This window comes from Microplitis demolitor, chromosome 6, assembly GCF_026212275.2.
Source record: "Microplitis demolitor isolate Queensland-Clemson2020A chromosome 6, iyMicDemo2.1a, whole genome shotgun sequence".
NCBI lineage: Eukaryota > Metazoa > Arthropoda > Insecta > Hymenoptera > Braconidae > Microplitis > Microplitis demolitor.
This window is the reverse complement of record NC_068550.1, coordinates 19,079,356-19,105,274: the sequence shown is the minus strand read 5'-3', so window position 1 is coordinate 19,105,274 and position 25,919 is coordinate 19,079,356. Positions and strand designations below refer to the sequence as shown.

General features: G+C 29.4%; 1 protein-coding gene across 8 annotated transcripts in view; it reads right to left on the bottom strand.

Moving 5' to 3' along the window:
- LOC103574240 (bromodomain adjacent to zinc finger domain protein 2B) overlaps positions 1-24,038 on the bottom strand; it is a 109,279-nt gene extending 85,241 nt beyond the window's left edge. For 7 of the 8 annotated variants that reach the window (XM_014443529.2, XM_014443526.2, XM_014443528.2 and 4 more), the window contains exon 1: positions 23,597-24,038. The gene's annotated coding sequence lies outside the window, so the exon portion shown is untranslated. Of the gene's footprint in view, positions 1-21,590; positions 21,979-23,596 lie in introns of all 8 variants that reach the window. The other variant, XM_053739721.1, reaches the window with a different exon arrangement.
- Positions 24,039-25,919: the final 1,881 nt, after the last annotated feature.

Sequence of the window (25,919 nt, the reverse complement as noted above, 5' to 3'; positions counted from 1 at the left end):
ATAAGTTGCTATCTACAGTTATTACTATTAAAATAAACATAGAAAAATTTTAAAAATAAACCGAAAAATTAGTAAACGTACAGATTAATATATAAAGATCTAGTATACGAATTTTGCATTTTATTATTTACCACTTATTCGATATATGTATAAAATAAATTAATTTATAATAACAAATAAATAACATTTTATATTAGTTATTAGTCAATGAGATAGAATTTATAAAATCAGAGTTAAAACTATTCGGTATTTTTATGAGCAAAAAATCAGTATCTAGTATACTAATTTTTTATGTTATTATTTACCACTTATTCGATTTATGTATATTGTAAATTAATGTATAATGATGAATGAATGATATTTTAAGCTAATAATTAATCAGTGATATCGAATTTATAAAATAAAAGTTTATAACTTTTGCAATTTTCGGCTGGAAAAATCAGTATCTAAGATAGCAATTCTTAATTTGACCAATCATTACTGTTAATAGATCATGCCATAAATTAATTAACTATCACTAATAAGTCACGTATTATACCTAAAAGTTATAATATTTAGTTACTTTTTGAAATAATTGATAGTAATTTTTAGGAATCTACAAAAATTAGTAAACTACTTTGCATTAAGCACATAATAGTACTAATCATTGATAACAGATTCCGCTTTTTACTATTATTTATTAATTTTTAGTATTCTGTTTTTTCCGTGTATAAGCTATAAGTGAGTCTCGGCTGTACAAGGCGAGTAAGAGAATAAATATGCGACGCCCATATGGATTTTTTTGATAAGGAAGAACAATAAAATTCACAAATTCGGTTAGTATGGCCCAATCTTAAAATTAGCCGGAATAGCTAACGAATAGTAAATTCGATTTTCGAAAATCGACAATGACTTCTCATTTTTTTGAATATCGTCGAATTTCGTAGTGGGAAATAAAAAAATAATAACAATAAATTAAATCTCAACCATAAGATCTATCATATTGATTTTCAATGCTTTTATCTAGTAATTAAAAGATGTGGAAACAATTTGATGCGAGTAAAACAATCAAAAATGTATGTGCGAGAGTAGAACACATGCAAAGCTTTCAAACTTGAGGTATGCAGTAATATAAAGTAAGAGTATTTAATCATATATATTTATATATATTAACAATGTAAGAAAGGTCATTTATACACAAATTGATAATGAACTTCAAAAAGTTATTAAGACGCATGCTCTCTGACAATCCGTTAAAATGTATATGTTCGAAGTAAAAATCAATATCGCGGTTTATTATTCTGTGTGACCATGTGTAGGTGGCAATGATTTGAAATTATTTTTTTTCGATTATTGTACAATCAATAAATTTATACATAATGGATATTTCGTCGAATCTCATACGTAAAATTAATTCTTGTATTATTGACAACAATAGAATTTAGGGTAAAAATAATGGAGTGTCCTACAGGAGCTTAACTATATAACTAATAACACAAAGCGATTGTAAAAGATGAATCAAATAAGTAAAAAGAAATTCTCCCAGTGCTTTTAGTCAGCTTTTCTTTTTCAGTAACGATTTTGATGATTATACATGCACACAACCTACCTATTGACTCACCAGTACTTTGACTTAGAAATTTTTAAAGAGTTATAGACTTTATGAGCCATACTCTTTAGCAATTAAACGTAATTAAGCGCAGTGGTATCAGATTATAAATATGTAATTCAAATAAATTTAATACAGTAAATACATGTGTAATTTTTTTCCTTTCAAAGTCAATGTCCAGAGTGGAATATCAATACCAGAAATGAATCATTCTACTGAAAGTTGTCCACTCCTAATCATGATTTTGAAAACTATTGCAAAAAATTTTAATTCGGGTTTCTCAGAATTGTATTTAAATTAAACACGATATTTTAATTGGTTATATAAGACGTCTTATACATGTATTGCAAAAACTTCTTTATTTTTTCACTAATAAAAACTTATTATAATCATTTTTCCTATTAGCTGATTATAGTCGATTAATTTGAAAAATATTGATAGTTAATCAAAATATTGAGACCGATCCCTTTCATTCAAATTTGGGCGGTATAATATGATTTTATGACCTTCGTCAGATTTATATTTTTTCAGATCAAATCAGATATGCCCGGATCTCATAGTTAGATCTGATTTGATCTGATTGAGTATCTGTACCCGTATAAAAAAAATCATATTTTTATTATAAATACGAAAATATATAATTTCATAAAACGGCAAAAATTTATCTATGAATATAATAAGGGAAGGGGAGGAGGAAAAATGGGCCCCTTAAAAAATGAGGGCTTTTATGTAACATAAATGTCAGCCTATTTTGCCCCCTGGGGTCCATTTTGCCCCACTCTTTCCTAATAATAAGTAACTTAATACTTTGAATTAATTTTTGTATTTTCTTACAATCCAATCATTATTATTTGACTAAAATATAATATTTGCATAACCGGAAATATACTAGACAGTCTTAAACAATAAAATTATCTTAAAAATTTTTAATCGAGCTGATTTTTGGAGTGTTCTGAAAATATTTTAAGCCAACAAATTTTTATATGAGACTCGAAAAAAAAGTCGGTTTTATAGGTCACCCTATTAATTATATTATAATATAAATTGTGTTATATTATTCAGTATAATTTTAGAACATAAACTTTTTTTTGCGGGTAGATCTGAAATTTCTTGATGGGTTTGTTATACTAAAATGTATTCTTTTCTCGTTTGATCAAAAAATTGTAAAATTGTGTAATATCAAGCAATCAATAAATTTGAATTTAACTGGCGCTTTAATGTATTAAATAACTAACACAAAATTTTGAACGAGTAAATTTCCAAACATAAGATCACTGAATTTTTAACTGCGTACTACCTGATAATCGATGCATTCACGTCATGGTAACTTTAAAAAGAGTCTAAAAAGATAGAGGACACTAGTGTAGTGTGTACTGGAATATGTGAATATAGTAGTAGTAAGATAAAGAAAGAAGAGAGCAATATTCATCGGGTGCACACTGAGGCACGTTATTTCGTGGCACGCATACAAGTCAAGTTTGAAAAGAAAACGTTGATGGTGGTGGAATGGACGAGAACAAGTCACCAGACGAACGAGTTTGGTAAAAGTAATATACGAAACACACTAATGCAAGCAGGTTAAAAAAATCCATGCCTTTTATATATATATGAGTGTGTCGAAAATTAAATAAATTTATTGATTAGACCATTTTCTCCAAGTACTGAATACTAATAAAAATGAAGAAAATCATACCATATTTACTGTGTAGATTGAATATTAGTCAATAAATATTTTGAATTCCATGTGAATCGGGCTCTCACGACAGTTTAACATCGTTGCAGCGTACGATACTTTAGAATTCGTTATGTTTTTAGACTTGCAACAATAAAAAATATGACGATCGACTTAACTCGTAAACCGGTCCTGGAATTTCCCACTGTCTATCAGCTCTTCAGTCTTAAAGACGTTATTAGATGAGTTGTTGAGCTCTTTGAGCTCAAAAGTATATTTTTTTAACGCAGTTTTTTGATATTTATTATTAAAAAAAGTATAAATACGTTTTTTATAAATTTGTCAAAATTATTTGTTAAATTGATCAGAAAAATAAATAAGACCTAATAAGCCTTGATAATCTTTTTCAATGAAAGCAAAGTTTGTTTAACTGGATTTATCTATTGAAAAGATGTCATCAGGCGAAATTGAAAAAAAGATTTTTTTTTAAGATTTAAACAATTCTTGCAGTTATATTAGACTGTGTCAGAAAAACCGACTATTTTTTTTTTTTTTTTTTTTTTTTTTTCCAAAAATTATATGGAAAATATGTTTCGAGATGATGAAAAAAAAATACTGTTAAAGTTTGAGCTCTTAATATTAATATTATAAACCGCCTTATTGTAATTTTCAATTACCCATTTGAATAACATAGGAAACTTTTTTGTTGAAGTTTGGAATTTTCTTACTCATCAGGAAATCAGTGTATCGGAAAAATCAATAGAATAATATTATTGAAAATTGAACGCTTCACAAAAAAGTTCGATTATTATTTTTCGATAAATTTAATTTTTAAAAAGTTCCCGTATGAAAATAACATATATGGTCAAAATATATGATAAATATCAGAAAATATATGTGGCGAATTTAACTATACTTTCTGATATATTTTTTTTTATATTAAAAAAATATAATATTCATTATAAACGAGTCCATATATGTTTAGCATATATAAAATATGTATGTCAATCATATACAAAAAATATATTTTTATCATATATGAAAATATATATTCTTGTCATATACGAAAACTATATTTTTTTCATACATAAAAATATATATTTCTATCATATACGAAAAATTTACTTTGATCATATATAAAAACATATATTTATATTGTGTATGGAAAAAAAAAAGTTTCTTATTCGTATGACCAACTCCAATTAAATTAGATCTAAATTTTAGTATACTGTTTAAATTGCAGATAAAATTTTCAAAATTAGTAAATTTGATGCGAATATATGATATACTCATATACATATACATACACCGAATAAGATATATGCTAAAATATAACAAAGAAAATATATGGTGCCATATATAATATAAATTATATGCTACCATATATTTCATTTCATGTAAAATTTTATATCTTTTGAATATAAAAGAAAATATGTCAATACAATATATTATAAAGCCAATGTAAATGTATATATAGCTTCATATAACAAATATATAAGTTACATATATATGGAATACATGTATTTACTACTGTATATAATTTTATATTAAATCGGCGAAAATCACTATATGATTTTTTATAATATGTCATATATTATTATTATTGATTATTATAATATATCATATATTTTTTTGATGCAAACATATACGATTTTATATATTTTAACCATATATTGTTTTTTCATACGGGTTATTCGAGGTCAGTGTTACATTCATAATAAATTTTAGAATCATTTGACTTTTCCGGTGAAACCATCAGACTTATTATAAAATATTATAGGACCTTTCTTGTAGATCATTTTATTTTCCATAACTTATCTTCAACAAAATTTTAAAAATTCCTGAAAGCTCTTTAGTTATTTGCATTTAGATGTCAATTTGTTTCAAGATGTACTCTGGCTAATTTCGATTTATTACTTTTAAATGCACATAAGTAAAGAACTTTAAAAAAATTTTTGCGACTTTGTTATAGATAATTTGTAGAAAATAAGATATACTCATTTTTTAATTCAAAATTAAAACGAAAATAATTCGATAGCACGTGAGATTTTTTTTTAATGATAGCCAACTATTTACATTTGAATAGTTGGAAGTTGTAATTGTTTCAAATTCCGGAAACATTTTTCGTAAGCTATCTTCAGTGATTTCATTCAAACATGATAGTTATCTTGCTCCCGTGATTATTTTCCGAAATTATCTTCATATCATATAAAAGTATTTTGAATAATTACTTAAAAATAAATTTCAACTCGATACCCGAATTCCGAAGGCTTACGATGAAACGTATGAAATTTGAAGAAATGATCTGCCATCGAGTTCAACCCAAAATAGACGGCAACGTTGCACTATAGTGAATAAAGCGGGATATTTGAATTTGAAGAAGATAAAGACCATTTCATCAACGGTGGATTCACGAATACATCTACATTAGGATCTCCAGCCCAAGACTTCACACACGTACTAATATAACTGTTGCGGTGTTGCCGATAGTTAAAGCGCTATACCTTATTATTAAAGATTAACTCTATTTTTTTAGTGAATTTTATATCAATCACGTCAATTTCTGTTGAAGTAATTCTTTGTATATATGACAATAACTTTGATACCTTACAAAATTTACAATGCGCTTTGCGATGAACAGCATTATAAATATGTTATATTGCGAGGCTTTAAGAGGCGTCTGTTTTTTTTTCTCTATCACACTCAAGTCGACGAACTGTACTGTCCTTGTTGCACTTGCGCAGTAAATGGAAACTTGTTTCACGTTTTTCTCTTAAACAAATGAACATTTTTTAAAAATGAAAACGCAGATTGCTGGATTATGGAGCAATGCATCGAGCCTCGTTCTCAATTTTGCGTTTAGAGGTTTTGTTTGAGAGCAAAGCATGAGCAAAAATTACTATAGACCCAGCTTACATGAAATTTACATAATTTATTGCACAGCCACATTTTCAATACAGGATGTAATTTGTAGACCTCTTTGAGCTTCAAATTTTACTGAATATGACATTTGTGCGCAAACATCATCAGTGTAGTCATAATTAACATTTTAATCGTGCGTGCAATTTTACATTGACGAACACATACATTCTAAAAGTCGAAGTTACCGATGTAGTAATTTTAGCGTTAGATATTTCCGTGTGTATGGCAAAGATTGTTACGGAAATGACATATTATTGTAATTAATAATATAAGAATTATAATGATTCGAGAAACGATCTCTAGTGTCGCTTCTGGTTGACTTGGCAGCATCGTACGCTCACCAGTCCTTGTTCGTGCCAAGCTTCTATTGGCCTCACACCATCATCGAGCTCCGCTTCTTTTGCTACGACCTCATTCCATCTCACTCACAATTCTCAGCACAACCAATGTGCCTTTCTCGATTCTCGAATAGAGGCTTAACCGCCTACTCGTTGCGTTCCCGCATGCGTCCTCTCTCTTTACTCCTTCTTCACCAAACCCTTCTAAGCCCCGACCCTGGCCTCCCAACATCCCGCAGTAGCCGCCGTTACCTCTCGACGACGCACTCGTCCATTCTTATACGCAGCCGTTCGTTATGATTAACTTTGCAGCATCATATCATCTTCCTAAAGCACATTCGTCAATTAAATTATTTCATCCTTTCTAGCGGATCATTCATTTATCATTATTTACGATATTTTTAAATTCATTTTATTTTTATACTGTTGAGATGGCACAGGTGAGATAAGATTGATACTTATTTAATTGAAGGTAATTATGAAATAACCGTACAATTATATTACTGATTTAACACTAATGATATATCATCATATCCAAGGCGTAAGTATTGAAAAATTCTCTTAAGTTTATAGTTAAAAATTTTATAATTTTTATGGAGAAATAAAAAATTTCGAGATGCATCCACTTACAGGCTTGACAAGTCTGTTTCCACCAAGCGGCGACAAATTACAATCCATGGGCCATGCGCGCGTTCGAAACGGTTGATGAAAAGAGGAATGAGGACATTTAAGAACAGGGGAGGTAGAGAGAAATGGCAGAAAATGAAAAGAGAAGTCTTTGGTTGGATTCACTACACACTCAAGACTACTAGCCGGGGTTTCGTCTATTCCCCTGTCCCCTCACAATTGCCGCAACCCCCAGGAGTTTCTTCCCGATTGTTCCACCGAGCTTCAAACGTTCCTCTTACCCTCTTGCATTTTCTTGCTCTCCTCGTTTGTTGCGTCTGTTCTCAGCAACCGTTGCTATCTCTTTGGTATGTATGCGCCTGTACTGTGTATATATATTAATATAGTATACGTGTATACTTGAATCTTTCGCTCGTCTCACATTATCTTTCTCCCTCTTGTTACTGAGTCCCCTTGCCACGACGAACAGCAGAACCAGCGACTGAGCAAGATAGGGACAGACTTATAAATGTCACCAAAAAGCTGATGTGAATGCGAGTTTTGTGTGATTTAAAGATTGTTTCACACTGTAGAAAATTATAGCAAAGCAACTAAATACTTTGAGTATTCTTATAATCGAACATAAAATAATACGGTCGCCTCTAAAAATTTATCGTTGTGATTTACTTATTTAACAGGCAATTTGGCACTAATTGACTTTATAAAATTTATTTTTGTTGTGTTCAATAATGCTGCCTTTGTTCCGAATAAAGGTGTTGATAAAATTATTTGCCATTTTTTGATTAAACGTAATGATAACAATCTTTATCTTCAAAATTTAGTTTATTGCACACTTTGAAAGCAAAAGCGTTTACTTTTTTTCGCTTGAAAATGTCTTATTCCATGAGTAATAAATTTAAGCGTAACTATGAAATTCAATTACTTTTTTGAAAATTACATGGATTGCAATCTCTATTAAATCAAACTAGTAATATTCAAGCTGTCTTAGCACGAAAAAATGGTAACAATTATTTAGTGACCACAGTCAATACTATGCATAGTATTAATACTACGATTGTTTACTGTGTGAAATAAGGCTGGTTTCTACATTAGCATGTATACGATCTTACACTCAGAGGATATTACAGTATCTTTTGCCCCACAAATTTATAGAAAAATTGAAATAACTGTAGTAATAGTAGTATGCAGATTGTATAAAATTATGGCAAAGATTGCCAATAATACAGAAATTGGTCAAAACATCCAACAGAATTTACAAACCGTTATAGAAAATTTTTGAGTAATTTTTACTGAAGAATTTTCGATGTTACGTGTACTATATATTTCTAATTATTTATAGATCACTTTTTCTAATAATGGCTTTGTTGGTATAAGATAAAAGCCCCCATTATTGACAGGACCCCTACTACTGACATATTATTTTAATTTATTAATTTTTTAATTAACTGTATGAATAATCACGTTGCTCAATTCTTCTTATCAATTTTTTGATATTTTTAAATGGAAAAAATAGTTTAATTTTATTTCTGGGTATGAACTATTCGCTGTGAAAAAAAAATTATTTTCCCGAGTAGACCACCATCGCTAAAATGTTTTAAATTTCTTAACAATTTGGTTTAGAGAGATCGTATTTTTAGAAACGGATTTCCTTATACAGTTCTAATGCAAGTGTATCATTCAAAATGGTTTCAGGTTATTTATAGTCTAAACAACCCCAGAATCACTGATTTAGACTGATAAATCTTAATTATCGTTTAGAAATATCAGGTGTCAATAGTCGGTACATAAAAATTCACATGTGTCAACTACCGACAGGTCACAAACTAAAGTAACTTAACCGCCTTAACATACATATCGATGTATTTATTTTAACACTCTGCTTAGTAATTTCATAATAAACAAAACATTGAATAAAAAATTCTCGAAGCACGAATAGTGTCGTCGAATTTATAAAAAAATAAAACTGTCATAGATGAATTTTTAATTGTAATTATCGTGTTTTGTCGTTTTTAATTAAAATATTTGTAATTAATTTGAACCTAATTGACGGTGGTCTTTAATCATTTTTTATAAACGGCTGCGCATGCGCATTAGACCTGTCAATAATAGGATCCATGGTATGTCAAGAGTTGGCTCTGACACTATTTTACCCTGTCAATAATACCCACACTCGACTTGTTGCTTCTAAATTAATATATTTTTATTTTATTCATTGCTATTTAAATAAACTAATTTAAATATACAAGTAGAGACATCAATTAAAGCTTCCAATGCAAAAAAGTTGATTATATTAATTTTAAGTACGATAAAAAAAATTCAAACAATCACAGACATTCTTATAGGGTCAAGAATGGGGGCTTTTACCTTATAGCAACGATACCGATGCATTAGTATATACATTCGCCTCAGCTACTCGCTGTACCTTTTAGGTCTATCAGCGGTCATCGTTATAGTTAGTCAATTCAGTTCCCGTCACAACCACTTCAAAGTTATACATTTATTATTCAATTTCGTATACATATTATTGTATTTTATATTGTTTTAACACTTTCTTTTTTTAATAAAGTTAATAAAGTGTTACAAATATTATCTCTCTTTTTATTGATCCTACATATTATACTCTCTATACCTTCCAAACGCCATTCTTCCAATAGGCTTAAAAGTGATGCTTTACGCATCTTGGGTTGTCAAAATTATATTTTGGTTTTGGAGTATAGATTTTTTTTGCTTTTCCTGCTTTGAAAAGTGTAAAGTATCGAAAAAAGTAAATTACTGAACATAGTCTAATTTTGGAAATTAAATTTCCATTAGATGTCAACGTTTATAGAAGTCTTAGGAACCATTTTTTATTATTTTACATGACGTCTGAGTGTGAATATATATTTACCCGAAAGTATTCAGAAAAGCGGTTTCCTAAATTTCGCAGATATTGTATGTACAGAAAAAGGGGGGGTCATGAAACAGGGATAGCTTAAAATATATGTATTTATGACATGTTTTAAGATAATTTGGGGAAATTCAGGTTTCCTAAAAGTTCGTTTTCAAGCGTGAAAACTAAAAATTTCATTTGAAATAAATAATTTTATTGCTACTGAAAATTAGAACTTAATGCGGAAATATAGAGTTAGAGCAGTTTGCAACAGATTAAAAGTGGTATTTTGGAACACGTTTGGAACACGCTATTATCTTTAATCGAAATTTTTGGACAGTCAACCAATTTAGCTGATTTTTTTGGCAATCGAAAGTGTTAATCAAAACTTGGATTTGTTGAAAAAACGAGATTATTTGGTCGAGTGGATTCTGGAATGTTAAAGAAAGAAATTATAATCCAGATCTTTTAAATGTTTTTGATTGCCGTAAGATTAACTAAGATCGGTTAATTAACATGATAATAATTTACTTACATGTTTACGTCACTTTATGATTGATGAAATCTGTCGATACTAAAAAGTGGACTCATACGCTTGCGCCCGTTATAAGCCTCGTATTCTATTGAAAGCCAAATAAAAATTTCTAATGACAAGATGAAAGAGAGGCGAATGATTCAAAAACAATAGATAACAGAGGAACACAAATTGATTTCTTTGAAGTTCATGACCGGCGCAGTAAATCCATTCGGGCAATTTCATGGGGGCTAGGATTTTTTCTTTCCATCTGGGTAACAAATAAATTAAAAAATCTGGAAGGCGTTCAAGACTTATTTTGGAATGAGTGAACCAATTCAATTAAAACTTGAGACAATCGAAATTTCGTTAAGATGAGTTTTAAAATAGTTAATGCCAATCAGAAAGATATCGACTATTTACTTACTTACGCATACTTTCCTTTATTTTCTCGGAAATTTTCAATTTTCATAGCAGAAAGTTATAAAATATACAAGTAAACAAGATTAAGGATTATGAGCAAAATTCTATTAGATCGATAATTACGGCCATAACACGTGTGCCATAACACGACAAGGTAGAAAATTTATTTAATTATATGACAACTATATTGATTAAATACGTGTTCTTTAAGTAAATTCGTATCTAAAGATGAATGGTTAGATTATTGATTTGAATAGAATATATTACTCAAATGAATTCATTGATATACATGTTGAAACAATAGATAGTATTATGTTTGGATTTTCGAATGGAGACAAAATTGCTACTATACAAAACAGTTATATGACTTTACTGAAGGAATTATTCAAGAATTATATGCTATCCAAGTTGAATATTTGTAATTATTTGAAGTATTTGAATAAGAAACCATTAAAAATATACCCGATGCAAAGAAATATTTAAAATCTGATACGCATTAAAACGCGCTTGTGTGCGTACATAGATGGCACAAATAACCGTATTGGCATTGAGAAAAATAATTCAAGGATTCAAGTTTACGCATTTACTTGATAAAAAATTTTTTGAATCAAGTAGACATTTGCTGGTTTAATGGTGCATTTATTAAGTGCAAGTAGATCTTATGAATCAAGGATTATTTGCACGGAGGAAAAAATATAGTAAATTTTACTAAAAAATAGAAGAATAATTGCTAAATTTGGATAGTAATTTGAAACGCTTATGATTTATATGAAAAATTAATAAACAAATAAGCATATTTTACAAGTCGTTTAGTAATTTCTCATATACTGGTTCTGGAAAATCTTCTATATTGCATATTAGTTTTTAGTTATATTTACTAAATTTTACTATCTTGTTTAGTAAATTTTACTATATTAGAATGGAAAAAAATTAAATTAAATTTTTATTAGCTTTTAGCTTTTTATTATTATTGCTATCATTTTGATTATTATTGTTATTTATGTTATCTGTATAGGTGTTAGTGTCGATTTTTGTTTTTTAAAAAGTCACTTGTTTCAACCGAGATTCGAACCGTGATCTCCCGCGCGCGAGTCCTTTCCTATGTCTGACGGCCCAATGTCTCCTTGGGACAAAAGTTTCAGATCTTGTAATACATATTTGTATATGCTCTCCCCACAAACTTTTAATTTTATCTATACACAGTAAAATTTACTATACAGATAGTAAAAAAATATAATCGTGTTAGCAAAAAATACATTGCGTATAGTAATTTTTTATATTTTGTATAGTAACAAATCCTATATTGTATTAGAAAATTAACTTTCTTAAATTTGTATTTATTAAAAATACTTATAGTAAAATTTACTATACAAACAGTAAAAAATATAATCGTCTCAGCAAAAAATATATAACGCATGGTAATTTTTTGAATATCTTATTATGTAATTATTACTAACTAGAAAATTTTACTAAACGTTTAGTAACAATTACATACAGAACGTATTTTTTCATATCTGTTAATAAATTTTACTATAAGATTGTAATTTTTATTATACTTTTTTCTCTATGTACTTGACTCAATAACATATTTTATTACCTTTAGATATTGCTATATGATAATAACATATTTACTTGCAACGGCAAATTATTCTTCTCACTGTATGATAGCATATCATACGCCTATTAGAAATTTTAATAATAACAAAAGATAAAATTATCACAAACAACAGAAGTTGGAAAAACCCGTTTTAGAATAAAATATAATGTAATCATTTTTAAACTTGGCGTTGATAATTTTTTCTGGTGTAAATTCATTGACTGATATAAATTATTGTTTTTCAAGTTGAATCTTAGAAAAAATGGAGAATACAGTTATTTTTTAAGACTGCCGCTTACATTGTTCCGTTTTATTTCTATTTTAATGAACTATAATTTTCATCACAATTTTTCTTATTGTAAGCAAAATAAATTGGTTAAGTCCAAAACAGTGAAGTATTGTATTGCTTAATACTGACATTCATAGCTATATTCAAACTATATTGGTATCCTAGTGGGCTCAAACTGAGATCAATAAAGCAGTCCTTTATAGACTTGACTACATACGACGTGGGCAGAAGCTTGGTCAACCCTCTCGGCTCGCGCTCTCTAGTATCCCTTTATCAGTCTAGCTATCTCGCTTTGATTCCCGCTCACGCGCAACTAGCTCTGTCTATCTTATACCTACTCTTTATAATATTCAGTTGGTTTTGTGGTCGTTTGCCACTCGTCTTATTTCTTTTACTTTTTGTGGGACCAACCCCCGTACCAACAAGTCCATAAATAACCAAACGGCTCATCACGAATAATTTGAAATTTTACCGAGACTCACGAATGAATACTACAACAGAATTTACTTCTGTATAAAACTGAATACAATTTCCTAAGCTCGGGAAAACCAAATCGTATATGGCTGTATATAACTATATAGTACATTTTTATATATAACTATATATGCTCATATATTTTCATTCATGGGTATATATATTTATACATAGCTGCCAGTTATTCAAATAGCTTATGCACGGAGAAAAATATCATGATTGGATCGATCTAATGGATAGTGATATGCGCATCGTGAAGGAAGCGATCTGTAGAGCTACCGACGCGATCCATTCTAGTCCCATTCATGATCCACTGTCAGTACTATACGTATGAATACTCGCACTAACCTCCAAATAGATAAACGATATCGCAACAGGCTGTATACTGTGTCGTGATGGTCACGATACTTTTTTCTCCGTGTATGCTAATATATAACATTATATCTTCTGATTAAGTCATATATGACTATATATCTAATATGTAAAATAGTAAACGGAGAAAAAAAACCAGTAACCATTGCTGGGCGAAAATGTAATCTAGTCAATGAGGGTGCTTGGACAAAACATTAACTTGAGTATAGTAAAAGCATATTTTACTATAACTATAGTTATTATATTGACTGGATTACTGCTCTGCGCAGCAATGGTTACTGTTTTTTTTCTCTGTGCATAAAATAGATAGTGCACTATCATCGATCGTCCATGAATTGTAAAGATTAATTAAATTTTAAATGCTTCCAAGTAGGGTAAGCCGACCAATAAATATAAGGTTAAGTTTTTCTCATGCTTATTAAGAATATAAGTAAAATATAGTAGTTTACAAAAAAAAAAAGAACAAACTGAGAAAAAAACAATACTCCCGTAGTAAATGGAAGAAACCTCTAGCAGTAGGTTGTCGCCTAATGAATGGAAGCTTAGGCAATGCAACAAAACTATTATATTAATTAACAAACAATTTTAATTACTTAATTAGTAAGTTAACAAATAGAAAAAAAACTGATAAGGATTGAATGTTATGTCCATTTATAGGTTTTAGTTTTTTTTTTTGTGCCACGGGGGAGAAACCTTTAAAACAAAAAGGCGGGATATTTAAAAAATATTTAACTGAAACTAAGAAATTGAAAAATTAAATTAATAATTTATAAGATGAATAAAAATTCATAATAAAAAAGAAATAAATGAATGTTATAAAATAAAAGTAATGATTAAAAATGAAATGAGCGATTGAGGTGTGTACTTTAGGATTTTTCAACATTTTTTTTAATTTCATACAAAGCCAGATCACATTTTTTTCATGTAATTTTTTGAAATTGTAATATATATTTTTATTACAAAGCGGGCATGTGGGGTCATTTTTAAAAAATTTTTTCAATTTATCATTTTTCAAATTAAAAAACTTTTATATCTATAACAGTACTATATGAATCGTTTATTTAAGAAACCCCGTAAGTCATGTTTTTTTCGAAATTGGATTTTTTGCATTTTTGGGTTCGTTGGATGTCCCTCCATAGAAATTAATAAAAATATGCATCCAATCAGCGTTTAAAAAACAACTAACGGAGTAACAGAAATTTAATTTTATTGAAAAACCCCATAAGTCAATGACTCTTGATAAGTTTATTAGTCATATTGTTGAAATAACATCGACACTAGACTGGTTCAAAAAAAGCGACTGGTTTTTTTTTTTTTCGAAACAATTCCATTTATACCTTTGAGGAGGTGTAGATAGATGCCTGTTAAAAGGAGAGCTCTTAATATTAATATTTAGAGGTCGCTCATCGCAGATTTTTATTTCCCATTGGAATAACATTGGAAAAAAAATTTTTAAACTTTGGAATTTTATATTTCGGTCTAGAAGCAAAATGCCGGAATGAGCGATACTTATTTTTATCGAAACTTACTTGCTCTACAAAAAAGGTGTCTTATCATTTTTCGACAAATTCATTCCTTCAAAAGTTATTCAAGGTTAAAGTTTAATTGAGAGTAATTTTAAGTTTTTTTTCTTGATTTCTGACAAAATGTTAAAACTTATCACTTAAAATCATAAAATCATTCATGAAAATTTTATGAATGATTATCTAGGGAAAAGTAGAGCCAGTTAAAAATTCTAGATTTGCGAAGTTAAAAGTTTCACGTTCTAGATTTCCTTAAAAAAATAGATGAATAAATAAAAAGATGTCGATAAAAAAATGCCAATCTTGAAAGAAATACTGTTTAAAATCCATCAATATATAAAAATTTACTGTGGTTCTTGCATTATTTTCGAGCTCCTTCGGCACTTTAGATAGTGATTTTCACAAAGGTTTTTGAGATAAAAAACACAAAAATAATGAAATTTAGTTAGGCCGATTAATTGTATCTATCAAGAGTTATCGTGTTTACAAAGTTTCATAGGTAACAATTGACAGCACTGGTTTCTTGAGTTAAAATTTTTTTTTTAAACTAATAAAATAACGAATCGATTTACAACCAGGTTCAAATCGTTCGTCAATAAATCATTTATATGTTAGTATACAATTTGATTAATTTTGGTGTAATTAAAAGAGTGTAGCAATACTTTCGTGTAAATGAAATAATCGGAAAAATTCGTTCATAAAGCACCCTTAGCGCCGAGGTGTGCAAAAGAATTTTTTAAATCAACATTGTTATCGAACATGCATTCAAGTACTATAAATTTAATTGCCAATACTTGGCAGATAAAAAGTTTTTCAATAATGGTTCCTGATAGTTCATTAAGATTTTTATACTGCCAATTACAGTTATTGTGCAAGTCTTCAATGATCTACTATAACATACTGTCTTTAACAAAAGTGTCCAAGCCACTTAGAATTTGAACAAATTTTTTAAAATGGAATATTCATTGGATTTTATATACTTGGATTTTTATGAAAATTTCATCTTGAGACATGCAACCCTTTATCAAAAATTAAGTTTCATTCATTTTTAAGCTTTCATTAATTACTGCCCTAATAATTTTTTAGAAAGCTGAAATTTTTAGGACAGACAGTTTAGAAACAGGTTCACTAATAGAAAAGTAATTGGAAGAATCGGTGGTTAGGAACTTTGCCTTCTTTTATCCAGGTAAGGCTTTTTTAAAGTTTGGAGCGACAATGGAAAGGGGGAGGGGAAGGGCGGAGTACTTAAGGAAATACTAAGTTTTCGGGGACTCAAGTACGTTAAACCTTTTTTTTTTCAATGATATTTAAAGCAAATAGAAAAAAATTTCAGCTGCCGTTAAAAAAAATTTTACTCTTGCAGAAAATAGAGTACCCCCTAAAAAAGGTGAAAAAAAAAAAAAAATATCAAATTGGTTAAGTAAATCTTTTAAGAAGCTTCTCTAGGAAGCTATTCTGACTAATTTCAAGATAATGTCCGAGTGCATGTATGTGTGTAACAATTTAACAGATATTTCAGTCTTCTTTACTTTCTTTTTATCGAGTACAAGCAATGCCACATAAGTGTTATCACAGAAAAAATATTTAACAGTTATGATACTGGAATAAATTTTCTTCATTAATTGAAACTAAAACCAAAAAGCTATAGATGGTTACAAGGGAACGTCCAAAGAATTATGTCGAGCTTAAATAAGTACAAATAAGATTAAATGTAATGTTACTTGAAAAGGGTTGAGTGGGACATCTTTTTTGTATTCGCTCATAAGATAAGTGACCCATTTTTTGATCATTTAAAAATTGCGAATGATATTTCGTTGAGATATAAATTATAATATCAGCAGTAAAATAAAATTTAACTGTACAATTGATTATTTTAATACATCATCAACAAATTCTTATGATTGTTATAATAATTATATAAAATAATTTGATACAAAGTACCGATACCTTTTAAAATTTTTAGAGTTCATTTGAACTAATACTGTACTTATAAAATAGCCTTCGAATTCATTGTTTAGATCTAAAGAAATTGAGAAAAAAATAGCGATAATGAATCTGCTCTAACTCTTTTACTTTCAATGCAACTCATCCAACTTGAGCTCAGGGTAGAGATTTAAGATGAATCAAGATAGGGTTCAATCAGATTATATATTTACTTTAATTCTTCGTGATAAAATTACTTGTTATTAATTATTAATCAAAAGTGAATGTAATAGAGGTTGAATAAAGTATTTTATTATTGGTAAAAATATTTTTAATTTATTTGTTTCACATAAATAAATTATGTCTACTATATAAGTTGGGCTATGATCAAAATTATGAACGCTCGCTGTTAAGTCAGTGACTATATCCGCCATTAAAATTAACTGGTTCACCGGTGAAGTTCACTGAGTAACCAGTGGGTTTAAATGGCTGCCAAGACCACTGGTCGAATCAGCGAGTTTTACTAGTAAACGCGTAGGGTTTCACTGGCGAACCAGCAGAATTCCACTGATTCAAATTAAAAGAGTAATTTTCTACTACTAATGTAGATTTCGTATGGACTATATTAAACAGTTACATAGATGGGATTATTCAGTAAGCTACTTTTCGTAGGAATCGAATCTGACTATTTTTAAGATGATGTCTGATGAGTGTACGTATGTGTGTATGTAAGTATTCTATTACTTTTGAATGGATTGACCGATGATCTTTGATACGGCATTCAAAACGACATCAATTCCTGGATTAAGTAAGAAATTGAGCTCGATCGGTAAAATTTATTCCGAGTTATTCCAAAAATATAATTTTAAAACAAACATTTTCTTCGGATAATTTTGATCATACTTTATGAATTGGTTTCAAAATCTAATCAACTCTAAACTCAAAAATTTGTATCAAATGCTGCATTAGAGGCTGGAAAATTACATCGAATGCTGCATGGAGTTTAAAAGATATCGGTGACGAAAAACTAAAAAAACAACAAATAACCTAATTATTTTTGATTTTTTCAATTTTTGTAGATCAAGGCAAAATTTTTTTCGAGCTCGAAAAAATCAATCATAAAAAAGCTTGATCAGCTCGAAAATATTTTCAGAATATTGTTTTCGAGCTCAGAGATTGTAAATTTATAAATAAATTAAAGCACTGAAATAGAATTTGATTTATTGAAAAATTATATATTTGGGCATTCGAGCCAATTTTTTTCATATGGTCGAATTATTAAAAAGATTTGTAAAATTAATCATATTAAGTATTCAATTACAATTTTGTACATTTTAAAATTATCATTAAAAATAATAAACAAGTAGAAGTTCAATTTGAATATGATTGTCTTAAAAAAAAAAAGTAATGAAAAATTTGCAAACAGTGTTTTTTTTTTAACTTATAATAATTAAAAACAAAAGATATTTATTTAATTTGTGAATTTATCAAGTCTCATATTTTACTTCAAGGTAAACGAAATATTTCTTGCGTGAGAGGATGTACTCTAAGAAAGAAAAAAGAGAAGAACTGAAGTCGTTAAAAGCCTCGAAATACCTGAGGAACAAGTTGAAAAAAAAGGAAGACGAGCAAGGTGAAGGAACGAGTGCATCTTCTCTGTCGTTTTTGTTCTCCCCAAGTATGCATATATATAAGAAAAAAAAGGTTGGAAAATCAAAATGTGCACACCTCAATCGCTCAATAAATAAAAATAGTAGGGAAATTAAAATGTCAGCTAAATTTTTAATGGATTAACGTTTTTAATTATAATTAAACCAAAAAGGTTTGAATAGGGATTTTCAATAGGATTATTGTAGGCATCAAACTACCGCAAATGAAAAAAAAAAAAATTAGCTCAGTGTTATTTTCCGTGAAATAACAAAATCACATTCGCTTAATTAATTGACGCTAAAGGTTTCTTGAGCGAAATCAATTATTCCGGAAATAACATGTAGAAAAATGAACACAACGTTATATAATAGTTATTTCATAAATTGTATTTACCATGATATAAGTTTTAGCCTATCTTAGTGCACTATAAAAAGTGTAGAGATGATTAAACATAATTAAAATATCCGAAAAAATCGAGTGTCTAGTGTACACTGAGTGCTTCGCAGTTGAGGTGTAATATAAATAAAATAATTTAAAAAATGTGAAAAATTGGCACCGAAATTTTATTAAGACATGCTATGAAAATCTTTTTTTTTTGCTAGATATTATTACATCTTTACCATTAAACTAAATTTTATTTAAGGGATTGTTATTCTAAAACTCTTTGAATTATTTTTCAAGCTATACTCAGAACAAACAAGAAACGCGTGCTCTCGGAAAACGAATTAGTGAAAATCACTATTTGGCAGTGAAAAGTATACCACTATTTGAATTAGTGACATACTTTTCACTAGTAAACAGTGATTAGTCACTATTTTCACTATTTCAAATTCAATAAAATGGTAACCCAGGTCGAAAAAATTAGATCTGTTTCAAAATAAATGATAAATTAAAATATTTTTTATTTGATTTAGGTTTTCAAATTGTATTTATTTTGCATGGAAATTTAATCGTTTTTTGAACGTACTATTCCCTATCTAGGCCAATATCAGACTTATTTTCGTATGATATTTAGTCTACTTTTAATCGCATTTAGATAAAAGACAGACTTTATAAATAATAATAATAATAATAATAATCTAGATTTATGAATTTATTTGAATTTTCTTGATATGGGAAACATGCTAATGCTTCGTAATAAGATGTCACAAGAATTTTTGGTTTCGAATGCCAAAATATTTATCGATTTTATTCAATAAATCAGAAAAATTTCTTTCTATTCATGACTTAATCTAGTTTTACGCTTGCAAAGAATCAGAACTAAAACTTTTCTAAGTTCACGAATTAATCTAATTTTGTCTGCTCGTAACGCAATTGTTTTTTAAAACAACAGATCGAAAACAGCTTAAAATTTTTATAAAAGATCAAAAACAGATAAACTACTTCAAATAAAGATTAATGAGTCCAAATGCAGTCCAGTTAGACTAAAATTAGATCTAATTATTTGACCCGGGTACAAAATAGGTGGCAACATATTTATGAATAATGAATATTTCGATATAATGAGGATACTAAACATATTATTAAATAGAAGTATATTAAGCGATAAAATAATAAAAACGGTGTAATTATAATGACGGTGTGGTCAATACTCATGTGAGACAAACTGCAAGATGATATTGCAACGATAAACTAGATGATAGTTTTGAACGTAGTATCAGAAATGCAAGTGGCCCTTTTCTTCGAATGGTTGACTCATCGTTATGGACCTGAGCACCGTAAGCGTCGGTCTCCTCTTTCTCCTCTCTACTCAACTCTCGCGTTCTCTCACGAAGTATTGAACGAACGAGCTTTGGAGTGAAAGAGTGAGGGGAGGAGAAAACAGAGACAGCAATAGGACCGGTGGCGGGTGAGAAAGACGAGGTCGAAGTGTGTTGAAACAGGAGAACCCGAGAGAGCGGGAGCAAGAGAGACAGCATAGGGTGGCAGCCCGCTGGCATACACCACAGCTAGAGAGAAACATGTCGACTATCTATCCCTCTTGCTTTCCCACTCGGCCATCCGGTGAGTATACCTCCCATCGCACAACGCTAAAGTCCTCTCTGAAATGCGACGGTAACACTCGTCCTCCTCCTTTCCCTTCCAGGGTTGCCGCACCCCCGAGCGTGAATCGCGTCCTCTTCCGTCTCTTCTCTCTTTACCTTATTTGCACTCCTCTACCCCTTTACTCTCCTTGTGCAAAACGTGAACGAGATGCTCACTGTTCTTGCCCACTCTGTACCCTCCTCTCTCTCCCAACCAATGTCCAATTCCCCCTTCCCCCACCCTTCCCCCCACAATATATATACATTGCAGTTACCATTAAACTTCCAATTGCGGAAACTGCGAAAACAGAAGATCTACCGACGTGCGTTAAGACAACGTCACTGTAGACATCGCTAATTGGAAATAATCCTGGACGTTACTATACTATTATCAACAGTACTATAATATGTTTCCTGCACAAACTTCTCGACTGATATCATTACTGCGAGATTTTAATAGTAACAATAATCGTAACATGATTTTATCGAATGATGTGTTGAAATTATAGACTGTTTTAATTGTATATTTTATTAATTAATTTGATATTGTAAGATACACACATAAATATACACATGTGTGTGTATCTTACATCTATTTAAATTATAATGAAATGTCTGTTGTATCACTAAATCAGTAATATACTAGGTCAATGATAACTATTAATCGGTCAATTAGAAAAACGGCTCTACATAAGATTAAAAATAATAATAATAATACATAAGGCATATATATTTTTATTTATAATATCGTTAATAGCAAAATAAGAGTATAAAAATGTATTTACCTATGCAACTTTTTAATCGATGCCAAAGTCACTGTTTTTATTTTTGAATCACTTATACTTTTCGATATATGTATATGTACATGTAATTTATACATGTGTATATATATATATACATATATATATATATATATATATATATACATATGTATATATATATGTATATATATATATATAAATATTTTTTATTTTACATATAATAAACTTCACAATTTAACTTTACTGATGCCACGTTGCACACAAGAAATTTAAAAAAATGTTGTTTTGCATAACCTCATTGTTTACACTATCATTTTATTATATATATGTATAACTTTGTTTAAACGAATATTAAATTTTTAGTTTGTTTTGGCAATAAACGTAAAGCTTCGCACTTGATTGTTTATGTCACCTGTTAACATCATAATCACGTGTAATCATATTAAAATATAATATTTATCGTCGAAACATGAATTGCGATCATTATGAAATGAGTAATTTTTATTAATTTAATAAATCAATAAAAATTAAAATAAGTAAAGATATCAAGCAGCTCTATTGTATTATATGCTCTTGTGTTGAGAGAAATTTATACTCGGCACGGTTACGATGGTTACGATCGATACGCACGACGATTATTTCGGGAGCATACCGGCTCGTCCCCCGACGATGGAGACCCTTTTCATCCCCCCGGGAATGACAGAGTGAGAAAGAGAATTCCAAGCACGACTGCGACGCTTCGACGAGCCATTTCGAGGAATAGAACCAAACCTACCCCCCCCCCCCGAAACGCAACGACGTATTTTTCAAGCCGAATCACGAGCCACATATAATCGATATATCTATCGACGCCCAAGCCCTACCGTCAAACAGCTTGTATATATATATATATATATATATATATATATATATATATATATATATATATATATATATATATATATATATATATATATATATAACAATCCGATCGTTGAATACTAACAAATCCTACAATGTGCTGATTACATATTTTTCATATATATTTTAAAAATAGAGCACTACATCTTCGCTTCGAGTTAGAGGTGAGCAATACAACAATTTGATGTTTTACATGTGTTCGACAATAATGTAGAGTACTGTAGGGAAAGTGTGCGCAACCCCATGCATTTCAGCCCGAAATGAATGGGTTTGCGGACACTTGCCCCACATAGCTCTTTACAATTTGAGATTAAAAAAGGAAAATTACATCAATGCTTAGTCATATTTATCTGTTGTCTAGTATACAGGCCTGGCATAACCATTGTCTATATGTATTATATGAATTTATATAATACGTTAAGAATTTGTTTCGCAAGGCTCAGTTCACTCGGTTAGAAGTACGAGATCTCGATCGATCCCTTGCGGCAAAACAAAAAAATACGTCTAGCTATGGCTTCTCCGACAAAGAAACCGTTGCTTCGTGAACTGGTCATGTACGAACGCGCCTTAGGACAGATACTATGATTCTCTCGTAAATTTATTCATATTATAAATGCAATACTCGACGCTCAGATAGTCGATAATAAAACTAAAAAATAATGTTCGTATGTAATAACGATTACTGGCTTAAACTGATTAACAATAAATAAAAACATAAACAATAAACATGTTTTGTACGAAACTATACTCATGACCGTTGTCTTAGTAATGAAATTGATTGGCCTCCATTTCGATACACATCAAATTAATCCCTGCATAATTTGTTATTTTTTAAGCCTATTTTTATTTACTACCTTCCTTATTCTATCACCATTAATACCCTCTTAATTCATTGGGGAATAATTTTTCTGAGCTTTTCTTTTAAATTTTTAGTTGGTAAGATGTATTAATTAAAAAACGCGTTTCTTTCGGAATAAAAACGCGGGTTACGATCATTCAGGTCGTTAACGGTAAATGTCGAACATTTACGTTTGCAAAACTGGCTCTTCACTCAGTCACCCACATTAATATACAGCACATAAGTTTACTTAGATGATCTTAATTTTTATTACTAATCAAAACAATCTTACCTAAACCATAAATCACGTCTTGAGCCATCGTCTCATTTTTATCATTATCATTATTATTATTATTATTTATTTTTTTTTGTTGAGAAACGAGAAAATGCTTATTACACACAATATATCACACTAATTTATTATTTTTATTTCCAATTTCTTTTTAACTTATCTCCAACGGCGCTACCTATCTTTTGCACTAGCAGAAATGCGCAAGTATATTCTCATCCAAATGGTGTAAACCCAATGCACCTTGTCGTTTATGCTCGTCTTATTTTAACGCACAATATCTCTCGTATTATAAATAATGTGATAATTATATATTTAACACAACACTTAACTACACTAGTAATGTAAATTAAAGAGTATTGTGGTTAATTGATGAGTTAAACCGGTAGAAACTAGTAAATACATCTACACATCGCGGTCGCCGATGGCTGAATGACGCTGCGCACAGAAATGCTTGAAGCGACCTCACAATTATTTCTACATCTTTTTTTCTTTGCTCTTTATGAGTCTTCTAGTGCCATCTCTAGTACGTTTAAACTATCAGACATACATTCATAATAGATAGTTTTTTTTACGGTTCTGGACGCGATGTACTACATACCGGGTCTATCTAATGGATAGTGAATCATTTTCTTGATTTTTATGTCTGCTTCGATCTAACCTTCATCATCAATTTATAATTTACTCTAAAATTGAACAATAAAATATACATATATATATATATATTAGGGTGTTTCATAAAAAGACTATTTTTTATTAAATTTTTTATGGTATCCAAAAATTGAAAGTAAACTAGAAATTAAAATTTGAGTACCAATCCAGGCTCTTAATAGTGATATTAAGGTTTGTCTCAATCCATTTTTCTATTTTCCATTTAAATAATACGGGAAAAAATTTTTTTTTTTTTTAGAATTTTTTAGCTCACAAACTAATCGACGGATTTTATACACAACAAATGTTTTTGTAGGAAATTGAACGCTCTACAAAAAAAGTCTCTTATCATTTTTTAATAAATCCCACTGTTCAAAAGTTATTTAAGCTTCAAGTCAACATTTATAGTAAATTTTGAGATTTTTTTACTTTTCCGGCGAATGTATGAGTCTTGTCAAAAAGTGTCATTGGAACTTTTTGTAGATAATTTTATTCCTTACATATTATTATGAATAAAGTTTTTCGAAATTCCACATTGTCCACAAGTTATTTTCATTTCAATGTCAAGCTCTTTAAATCAATCAGAAATATATTTTTTGAAGAGCTTGAACAATGAGGAATTTCGAAAACCTTTATTCATAATAATTTGTAAGGAATAAAATTATATAGAAAAAGTTCTGATGAAATTTTTTGATAAGACTGATAGTTTCGCCGGAAAAGTAAAAAAATCTCAAAATTTACTATAAATTTGACTTGTAGCTTAAAAACTTTTGAACAGTGGGATTTATCAAAAAATGATAAGATACTTTTTTTGTAGAGCGTTTAATTTCCTACAATATCACTTATTGAGCCTAAAAATCCGTGGCTTAGTTTGTGAGTTAGAAAATTCTAAAAAAAAAAAATGTTTTCCCGTGTCAATTAAATGGAAAATAGAAAAATAGATTTGGGCAAGCCTTAATATTTTATTAAGAGCCTGGATTACTACCTGAATTTTTATTTTTAGTTATACTTTCAATTTTTGAATACCATAAAATAATAAAAATTTTTTTTTTTAAACAGCTTAGTATCTGTGGATGCATAATTTAATTTAATTCAATTAGTAATGCTTTTCCTATTTTACAAATATAAAGCCTTAATAGAATAAAGAGGAATTAATGAAGATTCTGAATCATAATTTTTTTAACTTCTAATAGAAGTACATACTTTTAGATGCTGACTAAATAATAAGTTAAAGAAAATAAATGGTATCTATTTTGCGGTATTTATATGCTAATTATCGTATGTCACAAGAAGCTTGAATCTTCAAATCATTGTTCAGGATGAGAATTTTTGATTTGTACATAAAATGAGAATGATCAACAAAAAGTAGAAATACAAAAAAAAAAAAAATAATAAGCACAATTCAGGCATGCGCGAAGAACAGATAAAGATGAGCTGCTATAATAGAAGAGAGAAATTATTGTATGACGAGACCAATGAACGACACCCAGAATAGAGTAAGAGAACAAACGAGGACAGCAAGTAATGCAGTAAGGAAATATGTAGAGAGGAATGAGCCAGACAAAAAAAGAATCCTACAGCAAACAACATAGTTGTAGTTTCGCTTGTTGGCTATTGGGCGCGAGGAGGGACAAATATATACGCTAAAATAAAATACGTCGTTTAAAGTAGATAC